The sequence below is a fragment of the Lates calcarifer genome, linkage group LG20, assembly GCF_001640805.2.
Source record: "Lates calcarifer isolate ASB-BC8 linkage group LG20, TLL_Latcal_v3, whole genome shotgun sequence".
NCBI classification, from domain to species: Eukaryota; Metazoa; Chordata; class Actinopteri; family Centropomidae; genus Lates; species Lates calcarifer.
In genome coordinates, this window is record NC_066852.1 from 4,227,389 (window position 1) to 4,247,265 (window position 19,877).

At 38.8% G+C, this 19,877-nt stretch overlaps 1 protein-coding gene across 3 annotated transcripts in view; it reads left to right on the forward strand.

Annotated features, from left to right (window-relative positions):
• The window catches only part of LOC108893312 (disks large homolog 2), a 123,869-nt gene that overhangs the window by 870 nt on the left and 103,122 nt on the right, over positions 1–19,877 (forward strand). The gene's annotated exons all lie outside the window — the stretch shown is intronic.

The window sequence follows — 19,877 nt, forward strand, 5'->3', positions numbered from 1 at the left end:
TTACTGTGTGTTGTCATGTTTGCCATGTTTAGTCTGAGTATGTATGTGTGTGAGAGAATGATTCACTTCTCCCCTCTAACTACAATATGCGTGTTAGTCAGCAACACTAAACAGAGCTCGGGTGCCTGTCTGTTGCGATATGGCAGCAGAAGTTCGGTTGAACTTCTGTCAGCTGGCTTGTGGCTCTGCTGCAGCCCTCTGCTGCAGCCCTCTGCTCACACATCACACGAGTACTTCTGATACCTGTGAAGTCCACATGGCTTAGGTTGGAAGCAACATATCATTGCATTATTATAACATATAAATCCTTATGCAAGCTGCAGAATGTGGCTTGTACTGTGTGCTCTTTACTGTGTTAATGACCATTGCTTCATTTGAGAGGGGGAATCCTCCTCTCGCAGCAGTGCTTTACTCAAGGCAGGTCTGCTCTTCCATGAGCATGACATATCTTTCTCCTTATCAATAATATGAAAAAATGATGTTTAGGTATTATATTATGGTGTCTTTTATACAGTTTTAACTTAGTGCTTCTTAGCATTTTATATATGGTATTTAAATAGACTCTTACATCTGCTATAAACTTTGTGTTGCTTAGTTTGTCATGTAGGATTGTTATGTGATATAGATGTCTTGCACATCACTTGGGTAACTACAGAAAGCAAATAACATGATGTATTTATTGTTGTGTTTAAGTACAATACAGCAACAGTGCTGTCCAGCAGCAACTTTATATTTATTTTTTTTAATCTTTCTGGTTGCTTGTTCATACATGATATACTGTGCTCTGTGGTATGATCTGAATCAGCAAATGTCCATGTGCATAATTATGATTTTGGTGACGTTTTGTCATGTCCTGTGGCTGTGAGATCATTTTTAGACATGCAAGCAGGGATGGAAGCTCTAGGGATGGCAGTGCTGGTCAGATGAACGACTATAAATATGGTGCCCAGTTGATCAACTGTAATAGCTTTCTATACAGCACCATCATCAAAATTTTCATTTGTCCAGTACTTTAGTTTATGACAAAATACCTGCAAAACTAATGACATTACTGCTAGCTTCAACTGTACTTTGTGTTTAGTGTTAATTAATGTTAGCATGGTAAAATGGTCAATATTACACCTGCAGTCTTGTTTACTATTAGAAAAGAATGCTGTTCACAGGCATTAGTTACAATTGGACATTTATGAAATATCTTTATGATGTAACAGTGCAGGTAGAAACAGTGACAGCAACAGTAAACAGGTTACTCCTTCAAACGCAACTCATCTACTACTTACAGACATTACACTAAGGTCACACTGATATTTGCATGGAACATTTTAAGTGAAATTGACAGAGCTCTCCTCATCATTCATGCGTAAAATCTCCACTGAGTGGTTTGCATTCTAAGTATAAGCACAGGCTACATCCAGTAACCTACACCTAGCTAGCCATCCTGGCCAGTAATGCTAAAGATGGACACATATAACTTTCTCCTCCTTGTATGTAGAACACGTGGCAGGAGCAGAGACACCTTTGCTCAGTTAGGCTGTTGAATCACTCAGAGCCATTTTGAAATATTCACATTGGCTTTTGCATGAAAGTCATTATCAAGTCAGCCTTAGTGTGCTGGCCCTCACTCAGATTGCTTCATACTGAGTGGTTGCCCTCTGTGAGAAGAAAGTGTTGTAACATTAATGCAGTCTGTTGATGTAGGTCATACAGTAGTCATACACACCATCTGCTCGACTCTTCTCTCTTTTCTGTGCAACAGTAATTTCAGTAAAAGTAAGTTTTGATTAACATTTATTAGCTCCAACTGTAATATGAAGCACATGAAGAAACTCACACAGTGGCACAAAAACCCCACCACCTGCTAGCATTTTGGTGGTGTAATTGCAGAGCAGCATAGACACACCAGCGTTCTATGTATACAACAGTATAGGATACCTGTGTAGGCTACCTGCTAGCATTGCTGCTAAAATCAGCTCATACTTTTGTCATCACGAGTATCAGCGACCCCAGTATGTTAAGCATGGTGGTTACAGTTATGTATTTAAAGTAAAACTACTACTAAAGAAGAGGAACACAATCTTCTGCTTACCGATTTTTATGGAGCCACGTGGACTCAACAAAACGCCATTAAAAACATATAACATATAAAGCATAAAATAGTGCAAATTAGCAGATAGCATCAAATAGGTTATATAAATACCGGAGAGCAAATGTTATAAGATAACAAGTGTTTCCTGATGCAGTCATTCTGTATGGCATAGGGAATACAGCCCTGAATCAATGGTCAGACAGGAGCAGCTCAAACTCAGGTGTGCACAGTAGGTGTGAGTTATCAGCAGTTATGTGTTTAGCCTTCTTTCTCTGTCAAATATATGATATTGATGCTGTGTAGCTGACTTAACTAAATCTGCTCACCTCACAGCTCTTCCTTACTGATGCTCCAGTTACACTACATCTTAGCATGTCACAGATAAACATGATGATGTCTTTAAAGCAGTTGATTCAAGAATCAGTTGAAGAGAAGTTCATTGTGTGCTTATGCCATGATCATTTGTGACTATCATGAAAATGTACATTGTCTTGGCGAGATTTTTTGTAATTGCTGGTTGTCAGAGTTGTCAAGAGTCTTTTTGCAAAAAAACTAATTTATCATCACTCTGTGATTGTGATATCCATAAAGCTGCGATAATCAATAGTTATACTAATCAAACACTTTACTAGGGACACCATACTAATAATGACAGGGCCTCCCTATGCTTTCGAAACAGCCTCAATTCTTCATGGCGTGGATTTCACAAGTTGTGGAAACATTCAGACTCTCCAGTCTTTACCTGTCATGGAACCTATCATGGTCTTCTGCCCATCCACCTTAAGGTGTGTTGTTCATTCTGAGATACTTTTCTACTCACTACAGTTGTAAAGGGTGGTTATCTGAGTTACTGTAGCCTTTCTGTCAGCTCCAGCCAGTCTTGCCATCCTGTTCTGACCTCTCATCAACAAGGTGTTTCCATCCACAGACCAGCTCCTCACTGGTTATTTTTGTTGTTGTTTTTTTTTTACACCATTCTCATCCCACCAACAATCAAGCCATGGTCAAAATAACTGAGATCACATTTTTGCCTGATACTAATATTTGATGTGAACATTAACTGATGCTCCTGATCTGTATTTGCATGATTTTATGCAATGCACTGCTACCACATCATTGGCAGTTTGACAATTGCAAAAATAAGCAGGTATACAGGTTTTCCTAATAACATGCCCATTGAGTGTATATGTTAATAATGGATGAAATAATTTTGATTAATATCAAAGATGAGGGTCATAGTGATGACCCTACAGACAGTTACAGTATCACCCAACTCTGCAGTTCCCCATAACTCAACTTTATTGTTTTAGTTATATGGCTGGCAACTTTACTGTTGTGGTTCAGTGTCACCACTTTATCATAGCATTGTTATCAGATGCAGCTGATTTCAGCCAGTGGGCCAAAGCCTATCCTAGCATGCAGTACAAGTTTCCAATCTACCACTGGGATAACACATCTGAGGTTCTCACAGAGACAAAAACCCTTGGTATTCAGGCACTCTTAGTCTAGTTCACTGTTCAGTAGTTCATGTAATTGATGACCATTTAAACCAAATACATAGTCAATATGATGTGGCCATGTGTCATTTTGAGACTTTTTGAACAAACGAATGCTACACTTGACTGATTCGAGTCAACTGTGAGAAATAATCAAACTGATATTAAGCAGCACCCACCAACTTTGAAGTATGAGGAGATAAGTATTGCATACTGTCATGTGGGGGGGTGGGGGTGGGGGGGCATGACTGCACTGTTAACATTTCTTATATAAGGTTTAACTTAAGTCCACACAATGCTAAACTTAATATTAGATGTCTGCCTGTGTTTGAAACACATCCACTCCTTCTCTGTGATATAAGCGTTATAGGACAGGACTGCTGCAGAAAACAAGATTTGTAAAGCACTATAAGAAAGAATTGGCCATTTTGACCTCACAAAATCAATATTAATTGAGTCATCCTAATTATACAGCACTCCTACTGAGTTGTTAAAAAGCACCCCCTTTTAGTGCTCATGTCATGAGATCCCATATGACATTATGAATATATCCTGCTCTGCTACCTTAAGTGTTCAGCTCTCCATAATGACTGTGCAGAGCATAATGATATGCAGTTTTCATTCCATGGCCATGTTATGTAAAGCTTCGGGGGCATATACTGTGCTATAGTTCAACACAAGAAGAAAATAGAAGGGAGGAAAAAAAGAAACTACTCCTACAGAGGAGTGTTGATACTCTGCCATTGTTGCTGTTTTTAGATGATCTCTCTCATCTGGATTCTGACACCCCTTTGGTGAGGTAATGCAGCAGAGGCTTCTGTCATACTGTTGATACTGTTGAAAATAAACATTTTATAGACTGATTCAGTCAGGACTGAAGAATGAATTGTTATTACATTGAAACTGCAATTAGAAGGAGGGCAGTTTTCAAACTGCGAGAGGTGTGATTTTAAATTATTTTCAATTCCTTATATTAGACAGTGTCTAAGGAAAAAGGAGCAGGTGAAAGTTTAAGCCAGCAGCTATTGATTTCACTGGCTATAATGACAACTGTTGCAAATTTGTTCAACTGGTTATTTATATAAATTCAGTCAAATGGCCAGCCAATTAAGAAGAAACCTTAGTTTTTACCCAGTTAATATGCCCTCTATAAGTTGATTTCTGTACAATTAAAGTCTGTGTGAACTTATGCTTATGCATTCTGAGTAAGTCACACCACAGAAAAATGTGCTTATCCACCCAGCGAGAGAAGAACATAGCATAACACGGGTTCCAATAAAATGCAAGGTGATGCCAGTAATACAGCAGTAGTAATGATAGTAGTGATCATTAAAGTATTAACTGCTAACATAGCAACACAACTATTTCATGTCAGATACTGCACTTTGCCTCAACCGCGGGGCACACGAGATGTTTTAACTAATTATTATTTTGCAAACTGACATACAGTAGCCTGCATGAAAGCCACTCTGGCCAGGTTAGCTTGTAGCCAATTGCTATATGCTAATGCAGTGTCAGTTATATTGACAAAACATAAATTGTAAATAAATCGGATGAACAAATAACATGTGGTCTTGATAACATGACAAGACTCAAGGCAATTAAAACTCTAATCCATTGGCCAGTGAGAAGAAGATATTACATTGGACGCTGGATCAGCACAAGTGGTGTGATTCAGTTTTATCTATATGAAATGAACTTGACCTTACTCCAGTTATCCACACACTTTTAGCCTCTCCCCTTTTTAAACAGCAAGTACCTTCTAGCCTTTAGACACCTGATGAGTGGACTTTGTGGCCAGTCAATAACATTAATTCACTAATGACAACTCAGGAAACAAGTAGAATAAGTGAAGGTGGAGCAACAAGTCTTTGTTGTCTTGCATGTATTCATGAATTCATGAATAACAGGCAAGCACAGTATGCACACTAAGTTAGAGTGGACTTAAAGAGATGTTTTTGTCAGAAACCACAAGGAAGATTCTAAGTTCCATGAAGATTAGTTATCAAATGCAATGGAGAGCCCTGGCTTTAGCCTGCTGGCTCAGTTGTCTGTGTCATTGCCAATAGGCACTTGTGCACCTTTTCTATTTTGTGGTGCACTCTTTAGAATTGCAAATAGTTAATATGCCCCTCTAGGTGTGAAAACACATTTTATTTTCACCCCATAAGCTTGAAACACTTTCCCTACTGTTTCTGGATTTACTGTTAGAAAATATCACAGTTTGGGTTTAATCCAAAAGATTTCAAGTTGTTCTGAAGTCTCATGCTGATCTAAACCTATTTACAGAGTTATGCGGTCAGCAGTGTGACTTCTGTTGAAGACAATGACCTCAAGCACCCTATAGAGGCTAAAGCATCCTGCTGTCTCACCATTATCTCAAAATAGAAATTGCTCCTCCAGCCAAATGGCTTAAATTCTGATCTTATTTCAATGCTTATATTTTAGCCATTTGCTTAATCATTTCAATGATATGGTTAGAGTTTTTGGCAACTAATTGACTACTATGTAGACCTAGCAATAAAATAGGGACACATGCCAAGAACATTACCTTATATTGGAGATATTGGTATATTGGAGATACAGAATGTAATGTAGAGACCTTCATTAAAGGATAAGGCTGACATGTATTCTACCTCTTATTTGTGGTGTTCTTCAAGAAAAGAAAGCAAGAAAAATATATACAACACCCTGGGCCAACGTATGGGTCAGTGGCAAATAAGAGTTGTCCACAGGACAATTTTAAAAACCTTTTAAAATCATGTTTTGAAAGCATGCCTCAGGTTTATTAAAATATATTTTGTGTTCATGTTGGTTTTATGTCATTTAAAATGACATTTACAACATACAAGGGAAAGACTGAATACACCTTAAAATGTGTCAATGGTGTAACTGCAACAAAAGAATATTGAATATTTTAAACATCATACAAGTGTTTGTATGTGTACTCATAAAAGTAATTACTTGATTTTAAAATACCACATGTCAATGGATTTCTTTCTCACTGAAGTTCCAAGTGACCTTCTTGAAACCACTCAGGAAAGGCACTGTGCTGAGCAGGAAAAAGTTTTTCTTGTTTCTGTATTGGGTCACTGGTCCATTACTGATAACATGTAGAGTTGTGGCTGGTGTGTTACATTTGCCCATGACCTCTCTCAATACAGGCTCCATGTGAGCCCATACAGCACATTCATCGTGTATAGGAGAAGGTTGATGAGGCTGCATACAATACACGGGTGTGGATTGTAACTTGCTTGCGGCTGCCACCAAAGTGGAAAGCTTTTTGGAAAGGTGTTTGTGCATAGGCTCAGGATTATTTGGATGTGGAATTTGCTCATCCACTGAAATGCCCACAGATTGTGGAGTTAAGTCAAGAACATCAGCAAGCTCCTTTTTCTTTTTTCTATAGTTTCTCTGGTACTCTCTCCACCTTTCCCACATCTTCTCCGGCTTTTGTTTGGAAAGCTCTGCTGCTGGAGTGCATTTAGTCTTTCCCTCTCCTTCTTGGTAACTACAATTACATTACAACTCTTATTTCAAACCTTGCAAAACACCTAAATCACTACATCACTCTGACTTCAACCTGACATTCTTGTAGTTTTTTTTAAATAGAAAAAATGTATTTCTGTGTCTGTTTGATTATTTGCATGTGTGCGTGTATGAACTACCTTTCTCGTCTTTTTGCAAGGTAATTGGCCCTTGCATCAGGATCTGAATTCACTCGTGCTCTGTGATGTGACACTTTTTTCTTGCTTGAAAACGGCATTTAATGATAGAAAAAAAGACTCTGTTATATTAATTATGATAAAGCAGAAATGTATTGAATTTTATTGCCCAGATGTAAATTTTCATCTTTATAACATTTCTCTTATAAATTATAACTGCCTTTTTCATGTTCAGCAATTGTACATAAGTAACTTATTCATGTTGCACCTTTAATCAGCATAATAAACTGCTGATATTTAACAGAACAGACCTCTAACAGAAAGGTTTGTACTAGAGGTCAAGTGGTGTAACCGGTTACACCATTTGACATTTCAACTTAAAATCAAATTTTGCAGGAATTATCATAGACACCTATGGAAGCACATGTCTTTGGTCTGAACCATTCAAACGTAATTTTTTAAAGTAAATACTCATTTTTACTAATATCATGAATTTTAAATATTTTTCTGAGGTCATACCATTTGACATGTACACCCAAGTGTATGTGACCACGCCCTACAAATGTCAAATTATCTCATCTTTAAAAGAGAGCAGCTAACCTTGTCCTCCAGCAGCTAGACTTGTCAGGAGTCCTTCTGTGTAATAACACTTCCTGTCACATGATATGATGAACAATATTAACAAAAGGGCTCATCAAATTGTTGTTACACCATGTTGACATTTCAGTAAATTGAGCTGGTGACACGATTTCCCCAAACTAATTTTAATGCTCAAAATAATTTTGTTAGCTTATTTTTATTTACTATAAAACAGTGATGGTGTAAGATTATGCCAAACTACTCAATGGGATGTTTTATTTAAATTTAAACCTTTTTTAAGCATGTTAAATTACTTGGTACAAGTTTTTGCAGTTACGCCATTTAGACATTTGTGCTAAAAAAAAAAAAAAAAAAAAAAAAAAAAAATTCTCTTATTTAAGCAATATTAACCGGGAGGGTGTGCTTTAATGTCATTTGAGCACGACAGTGATGCGGTCAGCAAGCATCACAGAAGTGCTCAAATGACATTAAAGCACACCCTTGAGTGTAATCTTACGATTATACAACTATTACCAACAAAGTAACATGTATATGGCGGAGTAATATTTTTAGTGATGAGTAAGGTGTGCTGTCATGCTGATTTGAGCACATTCTAAATGTCTTGTGGATCAATCAGATTGCTTGGTCGGAACTACTTGTTGTATAATGTTCATTAAAACCAGAAATTTTAGACCACATCCTTAAATTAAAGAATGTATGCAAGTCATTTGTACATATATTTTTAAAATTTGAGCTTTTTAAATTTACCAAAACCTTATGGACACACAAAAACTGAGCGTCACGTCATTGACCTGTATATGCATGTGCATTACTGTATATGATATGTAATAATAATAATAATAATAATAATACGTTTGTAGAATATCATTGTGTACAATAGTAATTATGTAAGATTATATATAATTATATATTATATAAATATATATATATATAAGAATGATATCATAATTAGAATGGCATAATAACAAATGTGTTACGAAAAGAGAAGATGCGTAGTGTCATTACTCTGCAGTCATTTTGAAAGCTGTAATTTTGTGGAGCTGTGTAACTGTACTAACTGTACTTTAATTCATGTACATGGGATGGACAAAATGTTAGGAACAGCCCTCAGTTCAGAAACACTACAAGTCACAGTCTCCAAAATGACCACACAATAAATCAACACCTCCCTCAGTAAAAGCTGAACATTATAATCCTCATGAAGGAAGGATGTATTGCAAGTCAGTTGTGTTATACTGCATTAGTTTCATCTAGAGACATACTATAGAGAGAGATACATTCATCCTCTTTCAATGGATTGCAGAGCTTACAGGCATAACAACAATTTAGTTTTTTACCATTTTGCTGAATTTAAATGCATGCAAACACAAGGAGGCAAACAAAAAGGGATTTTCCTCACATCTTTCTGCATTCTGTCCCATAAACCAGGCAATTGCCTCCTGATGTATCTTGAGGTCCTGCTTCTCCTTTTTAACCTTCAAATTATCTTTTACAGCCTCTATAGTCAAGAACGCTTGGTGCTTCTTTGCACCAAGAGAGGAACATGTCCCCAGAAAATGTCAAAACACCACTGATCTTCACCTTGTGTGTCTGTCTTAGCCGCACTTGATGGACCGTCCGTTTTTTTTTACCTTCAAGGGTAGATTAAAGGCTGCAATGGTTTATTCAAAGACATGATGAGTATTTGTGCATAAATTATTAGCAAGTTAATGTTTGAGGACTCAGGAAATACAGAGATATAATAATCTGTATGTCTGGATATATCTATCTCTCCATCATTCTGTTCATCTCTCTGTCTGTCTGCCTGTGAATTGCACAGTTTAATAGCCTTAAGCTATTATTTTTGTCAGAGCTTTGGCCATAGTAGAACCTTTTCTACTGCACCAATTATAAAACTTTCCTCCCACCACAGGTCAACCTGCTGGGCAGATTTGTGATCAGTTGTGTTGCCTGGAAACAGCACTGCTTCTCTATAGGGGTGAGGAGGACAGACTTTCAGGAAAGGGCAAACAGATGTCTAATGATTCTGTTTGCACCCTTCTAATTTTGTTTTGTGTCCTATAATTGTTCTAAGTGAGTTCATTGAAGTTGTTAAGTTGTCAGACTTGTCAGAAACTGTACAACTGTACACACACTGATCAGAAAGACAAAACCCCATTCTCCTGATGTTACTGTATGAATCTCCATAGGCCTCCTTACGTATATAGCCACAAACCTGAAAGCAAACAGAGCAAAGCAAGTACATACTGTTTAATGACTCACAACAGCTTATGTTTATGAAAATAATTTAGCCAAAGGACTTCAAAGGTTTTACCAGAAACTGCCTACCTTCATGGCATTTTATGTAAATCAGATGAACAGTGGCTCATTTACATCTGTGGTCTTAATAAATACCACAGATGCTCTTTGTCCTAGAATCACAGAGGAGCTTTTATTTCAGTTGGCAACAAAATAACAAACATTTATTTAAAAAGTTTGGTGCAGGAAAGTTTATAACAGGGGGTGCAGTATAAGACTGTGTCACTGAAAAACAGCATTTTTGTTGCATTAGAAATAATGATTAAAACATGCTAAATAGTCTGTGTTTAGCCTACCTCAGTGCAAATCGACACATGGTGAATATTTGTGATAGTCAGTATTTTTGTTAAAAATATACAGACTATTCAGTTAATGTATTAATTGTGAATTACATGTAAAAAACATTAATTTGAGGACAATGATCCTTTTGTCACGTTATAAACTGATAGAACCACTGCAATTCTGAGGAATTCAGTGGCTTTAACCCTTATCAGGAGACCACCCTGAAGGTGAGGAGCTCAGACAGTATTTGCCTTCTGAATCGTCCATCCATACAGGGTCTCATTAGATACACCATGTTGCTCTGTATTCTGTTGATTCAGCAGTGCCAAATCAGTGGCTGTGTTCAGAATTCAAACTTGATCTCTGAACAGTTTCATCTTCATTCCAACATGCCCACACCTAGGTTTTCTCCTCCACCTCTCTTCTCCCTTCCTTGTCCGTATCCCCACTTTCCCTCTCTTCCTTCCCTGTCTCAACTTCACACTCTCCAGGGACAAAATAAATAAATAAGGAATGTAGGGGGCGGGGGATCGGTTTGGTTCTCTATTCACTAATGCTGCTGAATCGATGGACAGTTACCACGGTAACAGGAAGGCTGGCACCAAAAATATATTCTATACAACATCTTTAATACCTCCCCCTATTTTCAGTTTGCCGACTGGTGCATCTTCCCACATACACCAATGTGAACTCTCTCCCCAAAGCTGGATGCATGTCAGATGTAAACCTTGCAACATAATACAAGTGGAAATGGTGTAGGACAGCTTTCATGTGTCTTTATCACAGAGAATGCATTTTGTTTCTGTGTAAGGAGCTCATTCATGTTAAGTTTTGTTCCATCAGCTTTAAAAAAACTCTTTGTTATGACTTCAATCTTCAATTTATTCTTGTTACTTTAGTCATTGAACCTTTGCTGCCCGGGATATATAGTATAATTAATCCACTTTGTTTCCTCAAGCTACTACAGGTGATCTCTGGTGTGAGCCAACTACAAAGCCACAAAGCCAATTTGGCATAAAGACAAGTTCAGCCAAATGCTGCATGACATCTAGAACTAGCAACCCCAATTCTATACTTTAAGTAATTATGGCACTTAAATGGCAAATTTACACAAAAGGTTTGTTAATCTGAATAAATTCAAAGTAATCTTACAAACATCATGTTATCAAATATCTGGATAAACAGATTCAGATTTACTTAATATCTGACTAACATTAATTTGGATTTACTAAATATTTTTGTTTGTTTGTAATTGTTGTGTTTCTTGCAGTCTGAGCTTCTCCCTCCTTTGTTTTAGTAGTCGGTCTGGCTGTTAATGGTGGTTGTATAACACATGCCATGTCCCTCCCCTGAAACAGCCAGACAGGTTAAGCTAATTGTGCTGTTGCACTGGTGCAACATCCATCATGTATCAATGTGCACATATGTAGTTGAAGAATAACCTGTGGAAAAAAGGCATTTTAAACCTTATTTTGGGACAATGTCACCAGACTTTTGAAGTGGTTTTTATCAGATTTGACTGGTGATTCTATACATGTGTGTGTTCTATACATCTATACATTGAAAGTGGCAGTCATGGCTCTCTCCCCATTCATTTACATAAGATCATGATCTTTTTAGCCCAAAATAACTGCCAGAGGGTGCTGCCAAGTGCTTGCTATCTGTGATAAAGCAGGTCTTACCTTGTCAAAAAAAAAAAAAACTGGAGGACCCTGCAGTTTAAAAAAACTTGTGGCAGGGGTCCCACAAACCCAGGCTTATTTTCTGTTTGTGTGGTGTAGAATGGATTATGTGGAAGTGCAAGATGGTGAAAAACTAATGACTGTTTTTCAATTAGCTCTGGTTATTGAACCACCCTGGTTCAGGATTCTTCAAACTGTGGTGCCTTCTAGTGAAACAAACCAGCCTTTCCACCAGTTTTAGTGGAACCACTGTTATCAGGGATGCATCATCAATGGAGGGTGTTGCGCATTTTCTCTTTACACTTTAGTTGAAGGAGAACCTGTAGCTTGTTGTGGGAAACCCTGCTGATAATACAGCTGTAATGTACACTCTTGTATAATACACACAGCCATTAATCAATAACAGGATAATTAATACTTGTATAATATGTGTATTTTTCCAAAAGGGCAACAATGTGTAGACAAACAAAACATTGCAGTAATTATGTCTCTATTTTCCTCTTTCACACTCAATAGTATGTTTCAGACTCTTGACTTTCAGGTTTTCTTGTGCTCAGATGAAATAGAAAGCTGCACTGCTGAGATAGAGAAGTGTTACTCTTGCTAGTGTTTTTCTTCAGAGCACTGTGGTAGTGACAGTGTGGAGTACTGCATGTTATGTAACACTCTGTGCGTGTGTGTGTGTGAGTGTGTGTTTGTGTGTGTATGTTTGTGAAAAGGAGAGAGAGCGAGAGAGAGTGAGTGAGGGAGTAAGGGAGGGAGAGAGAAAGCGTGTATACAATGAGAGGAAAAAAATATTTCATCCAAGATGGTGTGCAACGTGCTGGAAATAAAAAAAAAAATCTCTATTTTCTTGCACATTACTCTCATGTGTATTTCTGCACATGTACACACACAGAGATACACTACTCATACATGCCAAACATGTATGCCAAACATCATTTGCATCTCATTTTCACATCTTTGTGTACACACTATATGTTTGTCCTATTTTCCTGTGATCTCCCTTTAATTCTCAGTGATTCCTGCACAAGCCGATCACATTCAGCCAGCAGACATTCTTCTATTCGCTTTATTCTTCATCGTGTGAAGACGTACATTTGCACTCCCCCCTCTCGACAATTCATTTCCACCTCCTAGCATGTGAGCCACAATGGAGTTTTGTATCAAGTGAAGGGTTTTCTTAATCTGTGTTTTAAATTTTCCCTGAGAAAAAGTGGTTTTGCTGTACAACGAGAGGAGTATTTCTCTCACTCAGGGATGCTACCACCCCCGTCTCATCTTACACCATAGCTTCTTTCCTTGCTCATTGTTTCCAATCCTGGAAGTAGATTTAGCCCTTTTCCCCTGACTTTTTTATGTTGTTTCAACACTGCCATGTTTTTTGCATGCTATTGTGCTCTGAGATCACACATACAGGTAAGGGAATTTGATGATGATGTGTGTGCTTGTGTGAAGGGGAAAGTGGGATGGGGTAGATATGCATGTGATTCCACGTGAAGCCTTTTATGTGAGTGGAGACAAACTTGTGGGGTTGTAGTACAGCTGGACAGGTGATGATTTATCTATTAATTTTTCATTTGCATGTTTTTTTTAACCATCTCTCTTGTTATATATGTTTTTTCTACAACTGAAAGGCTGTGTGAAAACAATTGCCTAACAACTGTTTGTACATTAATGTTTTTTTATTCTATCTCTAACTTGCTGTGCTTATTGACAATGCTGATTTGATCATGATCATGATGTATGATCATTTTCATTTAGGTTACAATTATAATTTGCATCAGCACAAAGCTGAGCCATGTAGTTACCTCCACCTTCAAGCATAGCTGATATAAGAGTTGATGCAGCTTGCTAAGTAGGCTCAGTCTGAGCTTTGATCACTCACTAGTGCAAAAGCTCAGTGAAGATAGTTGCCAGCTTAACAACAGCTATTGCACTGTATTATTGGGGTGCAGAGTTGCTGTCATAAAATAAAGAACCCTGCATCAGAGTGCAATGTATGAATGCAGACAGAAAAGCAGTAAGGGTGCATACTGGAACACAGAATGTGATATATACTGTATTTGCATTTGTGGTGAGTTTTGTGTCAGTTCTGACATGATTCATACTGCTGCTTATTTAGCCCTGAAGACCATTATTGCAATTAAGCTGGTTTTTATCCCCTGGTACTGCACAATAATTAACTAAGAAGAGATTTAGAAATGAGCAGACTGTGTGTCATACATTGTACAGGGGATATTCTCTGATTTTCAGATTCTGAATGTAAGCATCTGCACATTACAGTGAGAATCCTTTGATTCTTAGCTTAATAATACTTTAATGATGCTTTAACTCCTCATCCCAAAAACAAGGCCAGAAATGGACTGAGATTTGGTTTATATGTGGTTTAGATGCAATGTGTGAACAAGATGGATCAGCTTCATCTGGCTTGGTTGGCAATTTGGTTGTGGTGTGCAGACACACAATTGTCACATTTCTGGCTGCCCAGCAAGACCTGACAAATGCAAGTATCAGTGCAGACCTTGAACCTAATTTGGTTTAATGCTCCAATGGTGGGTGATGAATCCATTACATTTAACAAGTTCTCCCTTCCTTTCCCTTTGTAGTTTGTCTCCCTCCACAGCAGAGAGACCAGACTCAGCAATGTTCCCAGTCTATTCCCTCCTTTCCTTTTCACTCTCTGAAAAGTCTTTCCATGAGTGTTCTCTGTGATCAATAATTGAGTGATCCATTGGCAATGCTCAAACCCACATAAATCAGTAATGCTGTTCAGGATATAGATATTCCTGCTGGACTAGTTTTTATACTATAATTCTTCTCAAAGGTGGGTAAAAGGCCCTGTCAGTCATGTTCCACAATGTATCACAAGCTAACTGGGAATTAAAAGAGCTTTGTGATGGGCATCACATCCACTTCTAAACTTCTATTTCAAAACCATCACATATTTGCACTGTACAATTTACTGTACATGCAACTTGACCCCAGCACAATCTAACTATACAATGCTTCAAGGTAAATGTAGTCTATGAAACAGTAATAGAGCATATATCTTGCTCACTTTATGCCAAAATTTTAAAGAGTTTCAGTTTCAAACTATTTCCTTGAAGAATTAAACACATGCACTACATTACTTTTAATGCAGAGGCCACTTCAAACAGTAACTTAGCACTTGTCAGCGTTTTGGATACCAAAGAGTCTAATTATAACTATTTAGAGAGATTTAGTGTTGAGGGATTGCTGCACAGTTGGATGGATCAGTGCTACATGTGTTTCAACTCTCCTATGGCCAGTCTACAGTGCTCAGAGTGCTCAGAGAGCACTGTCATGCAAATACCCTCTGTCAAGTAATGCCAGAATATCAATATGCGCCATGCTGAACAGGACTGTAATCTTTAGGAAGAATGTGTCTTCACTATAAAACATTTCAAAGTCCTTACAGGCAGGACTACTTTGATCTACAGGCAAACAGTTAGATAATATTCTATAGCAGGGTGTGTACAGGGTGTGAACATAATGATTGAGACTGTTCCAGATGGATAAAGTTGCAGTTTGTGTACTGTGTATATTGTATTGGACTGTGTTTCAATGTAACTGATGTAATATTTATTTCCACCTCTCTGTTCTTGCATATAAAGGTGACAAAATATTAGGTTATTATTGTCTGCACATCCGTCACTGCCTTTAAATGGCAGCTTCACTGATTTTAGATCTAATTCCTGTGATGCTAGTTTAGGAAGGACATGTATATAAACTGCATTCAACTTTGCTCTGCTTTCACTATATCAAAATATCACTCTATTGCAATATTGCTTCTAGCTGCCGCCTTGATGCCTGCTTAGACTACAAGCTGTATTTCCTCATCCTCTGTAGGCCTACCTCCAAGGATAGTCACAGGGCATGTCTAAACTCAGGAACCAAAACAGTCCTTCCATTATGTGGTCCTCTCACGAGCAGCAGGGAAAAGCTGACACTGAAAAGTAGTTTCATGGTAAAATGTTGCACTCTACACTATGCTAACAAGGCAGAATATAGAGACACAACAGCAGCAGGCCCAGTTCATACCTGGCATTAACATACGTCCTGGGTGATCCAGTCATAAGTGGACAACTCTAAGTGCACTTGTGATTGGATCGCACTTCCCCGCTCTATATGCAAATTAACATGTACAGTACATAATTTCTGTTTGCAAAGAGCAAATGTGGTATTGTTGTTTTTTGTTGTTGTTTTATGGAATGCGTAGTTATTTTTAACTGGCAACAAGCAGCAATGCACTACCTGTGCTTAGTCTGCCAGAAATTAAAAGAAGAATAATTCAAAACAATACAGACTGTGTCTATTCCAAGGTGTGTTTCAGGCATACCAAATTGCCAAAGATGTTTGATGCACTCACTATATATCTCTATGGACATGTAGACATTTTCAGACATTATGGACAAAGCCAACTTAACACAATTTGAGACCCAACCATGCACAGATACTCTATTAAGTCAGTTCAGTAGGCAGTCCTTCAGTTTAGCCCAGGACACATTTATGTACAGTCTGCCAAATGAAGGTGACCACAGGCCTTGGTGCATTTGCACCTATACTTGGCATCTGCCGTTGCTTGGTGATGACTCATGTGACGTCTGTGTGGTGGATGTACATCCATGGAAACAGAATAGAAATCGCCTTGTGTGACAAACTCTACTGTGTGCAGTTTCTCTCTTATTTTTTTGTTTTTTATTCTTGAGATGAAGTTGTTGATTCCACTTCGGGTGGAGCATAGTGCCAAATTTTGACCCTGCATGGACAGAAAAGCTGATACTGAAATTAAAATATCCATGTATTTGGAAGAAAATTACAGTAGCTTCCTTCCTAATGTTTTAATCAGATATTCAGCATTGCAAGGTGGAATATAGAGTTGTGTAATTTTACCTAACAGAGTATGGAGGAGGACACGGCTGCCTCCTTCTGCTAATGTGATTCACTTGGGGGCACTGGTTTTATCTCAGCCAGTAAGGTTAATAAGAGTCTGTCAAATTTTAAGATTCATGGCAAACTAAGATAATCAGTTAGACTACATAATGACAGCAATCCTTTTAGCTTCTTCATACCAATGTGCTATCAGCTTAACCATCTTGCTATAGTTGTATAAAACATGACTTTAGACTGTGGACATAAGACTTGAAAATATTGCTTTTCTACAGCTTGTTGAACAGGTGGTTTGATAAAGTACTTTTTAGCCTTTCAGTGTTATTGTGTTGACTTGATCTTTACTGCAGACTCTGAGATTCTTGAGTGTCCACAACTGTACAGAACACTAGGGAAATACTTCCTTTTAAGAAAGTGGACACTTTTTCCAGTGATGAAATTCCTCTTTAAGGGATAATAACAATAATAGTTAATATGCCTACTTAGTAGCATAACTGGAAATTACAATAATACTGTAAAAATATTTTATATGTTATATTGTTGTTTTACAAATCCCACACAAGGGCAGCACAGTTCTTGGAAGTTCTAGGAAGGACTCAGGAATATAATTTCATTAAATGTATTAACTATCAACAAAGAGAGCTAAGAGACAAAAAAGGTGAGTTTTAACCAAGGGTTATTTATGAACAGGTTGGTAGTAGAGGCAAGGGATGAGCTGAGCAGAATGGATGGCCAGAGACGAACAGGGGTTGAGAAAGGAGGAGCTAGGTGGTGAGCCGAGGGGGAGTCAAGTAGAGAGCAGGAGGGAGATATGGCAGGAGTCAGACCAGGGAATGCTGCAGGGAGAGGGAGACGGGTATTGGCAAAAGACTAACACTAGAGCTCTATTGAATTACTAGAATGGCTGGAACTTGACAGACAAGGTGTGGTGTTTACTGAAGACTGGGAAAAGGTCATGAGGTACAGAGGATAAGTCAGGAAGCTCTGACTGGGGACTCCAGAAGATAATCTTACTCAGTGACTAATCTGTTGAAATTGTGGGTCTTGAGACAGTGGGATGTGGTGGCAGCTGATGATATGAACAGATCTCCTCCACATGATTTCTGGATTTAAAAAAAAAAGGTTACTGGAGCAGTCCTTAGTCCTACTTGGCTAAGTGTAAGACAGTTGAGGGTTTTGGCCTTTAGGGTGGATTCTATGGCCATATTATCAGCTCCTATTTGATTTGCTTTCTTTATTATCAATAAAGTCACACACAAGTCACCTGGGATGATACATGACATAGTGTATATCATCAGGGAGGCATCCCTACAGAATCTTTGAATTCCGAGTGAATTCATTGAAACCTAATTGCATATGCAATGAACTCTTGTTACATGTCATTCTTCCTGTCCAACAGAGGCAGTTCTTAACACTAGATGACTAATTCCAACATGGTCACAAGGTATCCCACCTTACTGGGAATGACCTGAGAGTTCTGCTGCTGCTACTGTGTGGGGAGCAGCGACGTTGACAATGTAGAAACAGACAAAGATGCATGGTGTAGCCCAGGTGGCTGCAGCGCAAATCTCACTCAGAGACCCCTGTAGCCTTGCCCAGGAAGTGGAGCCACTGATGTTGACAGACGGGGTAGACCTCTTGACCTGTATGCCTCCTCAAACACCTCAACAATCCATCTGAAAGCCTCTGTAAGGAGAGGGTGTACCCTTTCCTGTGGCCACTTAACAGAGAAACAGGCTATCAGAGTGGTATTCGAGTTAGTGCCTCAAGTCCCTCACTGGGCAGAGCATTTCTGCCCAGTTAGCTTCCCCATCCTGTAGGGATTAGGTTTTATAAACTGCCAGCTCAATGACCTGATTTAAGTGGGCTGGAGCCAGTCTTTTTGGGAAGAGTAATGGGTTAGGCCAAAGTGACACCCCTGTGCCATCTGAGATCCAATGCATGCATGCTAACATGGTATGACGCTCACTCATGATTTGCTGATGCCATTGCCAGAAAAAAAACAACTTTTGCTGATAACCACCAACTGCACTAGAGGCTCAAAGGAGAGAGACGAAGGACTTTCAAAAGTCCAAAAAAAGAGAGTCACAGGAGTCTGTGGTTGCTCTGCTGTACCCTGTGTAGTGTTGCTGCTATTAGTGGAAACAATATAGAAGAGGCGATCCTGCCATGGGTTCACCAGGACATCCTGTCTCCATCAGGGAGAGCCAAAGGGGTTAATGGGTTGAGGACTGTGGTGCGAACAGGTCCACCTCTGCAGTCCCATATCGGCACCATATCTTCTCCACCACCTCTGCACAGTGCTCCAGCACATTTATGTGCTCCATCCTTTTCTGTGCCATCCAGCTCACCCTCATTGCTCTTTGCTTCCACACTGTCCCCCACCCCAACAGTGAAGCATTGGTCACCACCACCTTGAGACATGAGGGGATCAAACCCAATGAGATGCCCCTGGCCAGAAACATTCTGTCTGTCCATGGCTGCAACACAATGAAGTATCAGCTCAACACCCTGTGTGCACTTATATCTAAATGGAAGCTATTAGTCCAAACATTTGGCATAATTGACTGTAAGGCCCAAAAGTGTCATATGGTGTAGCTGCAGTGTCCTACTCGGCCCATTTCTGGGTTGGAGATCAGTCAATTGTCCAAATATGGGATATGCGTACCATTGGCTTGCATCAGGGCCAGCGCTGCCCACATGCACCTCATGAAAATCCTTGGGGTGAGGGAGAAACTGAATGGGAGTACCTTGAACCAATAGGCCTTGCCTTCAAATGCAAAGCACAGGCACTGTCTGTGATGTGGTGCTGTTGGAACATGAAAATATACATCCTGTGGGGGATAGAAAACGA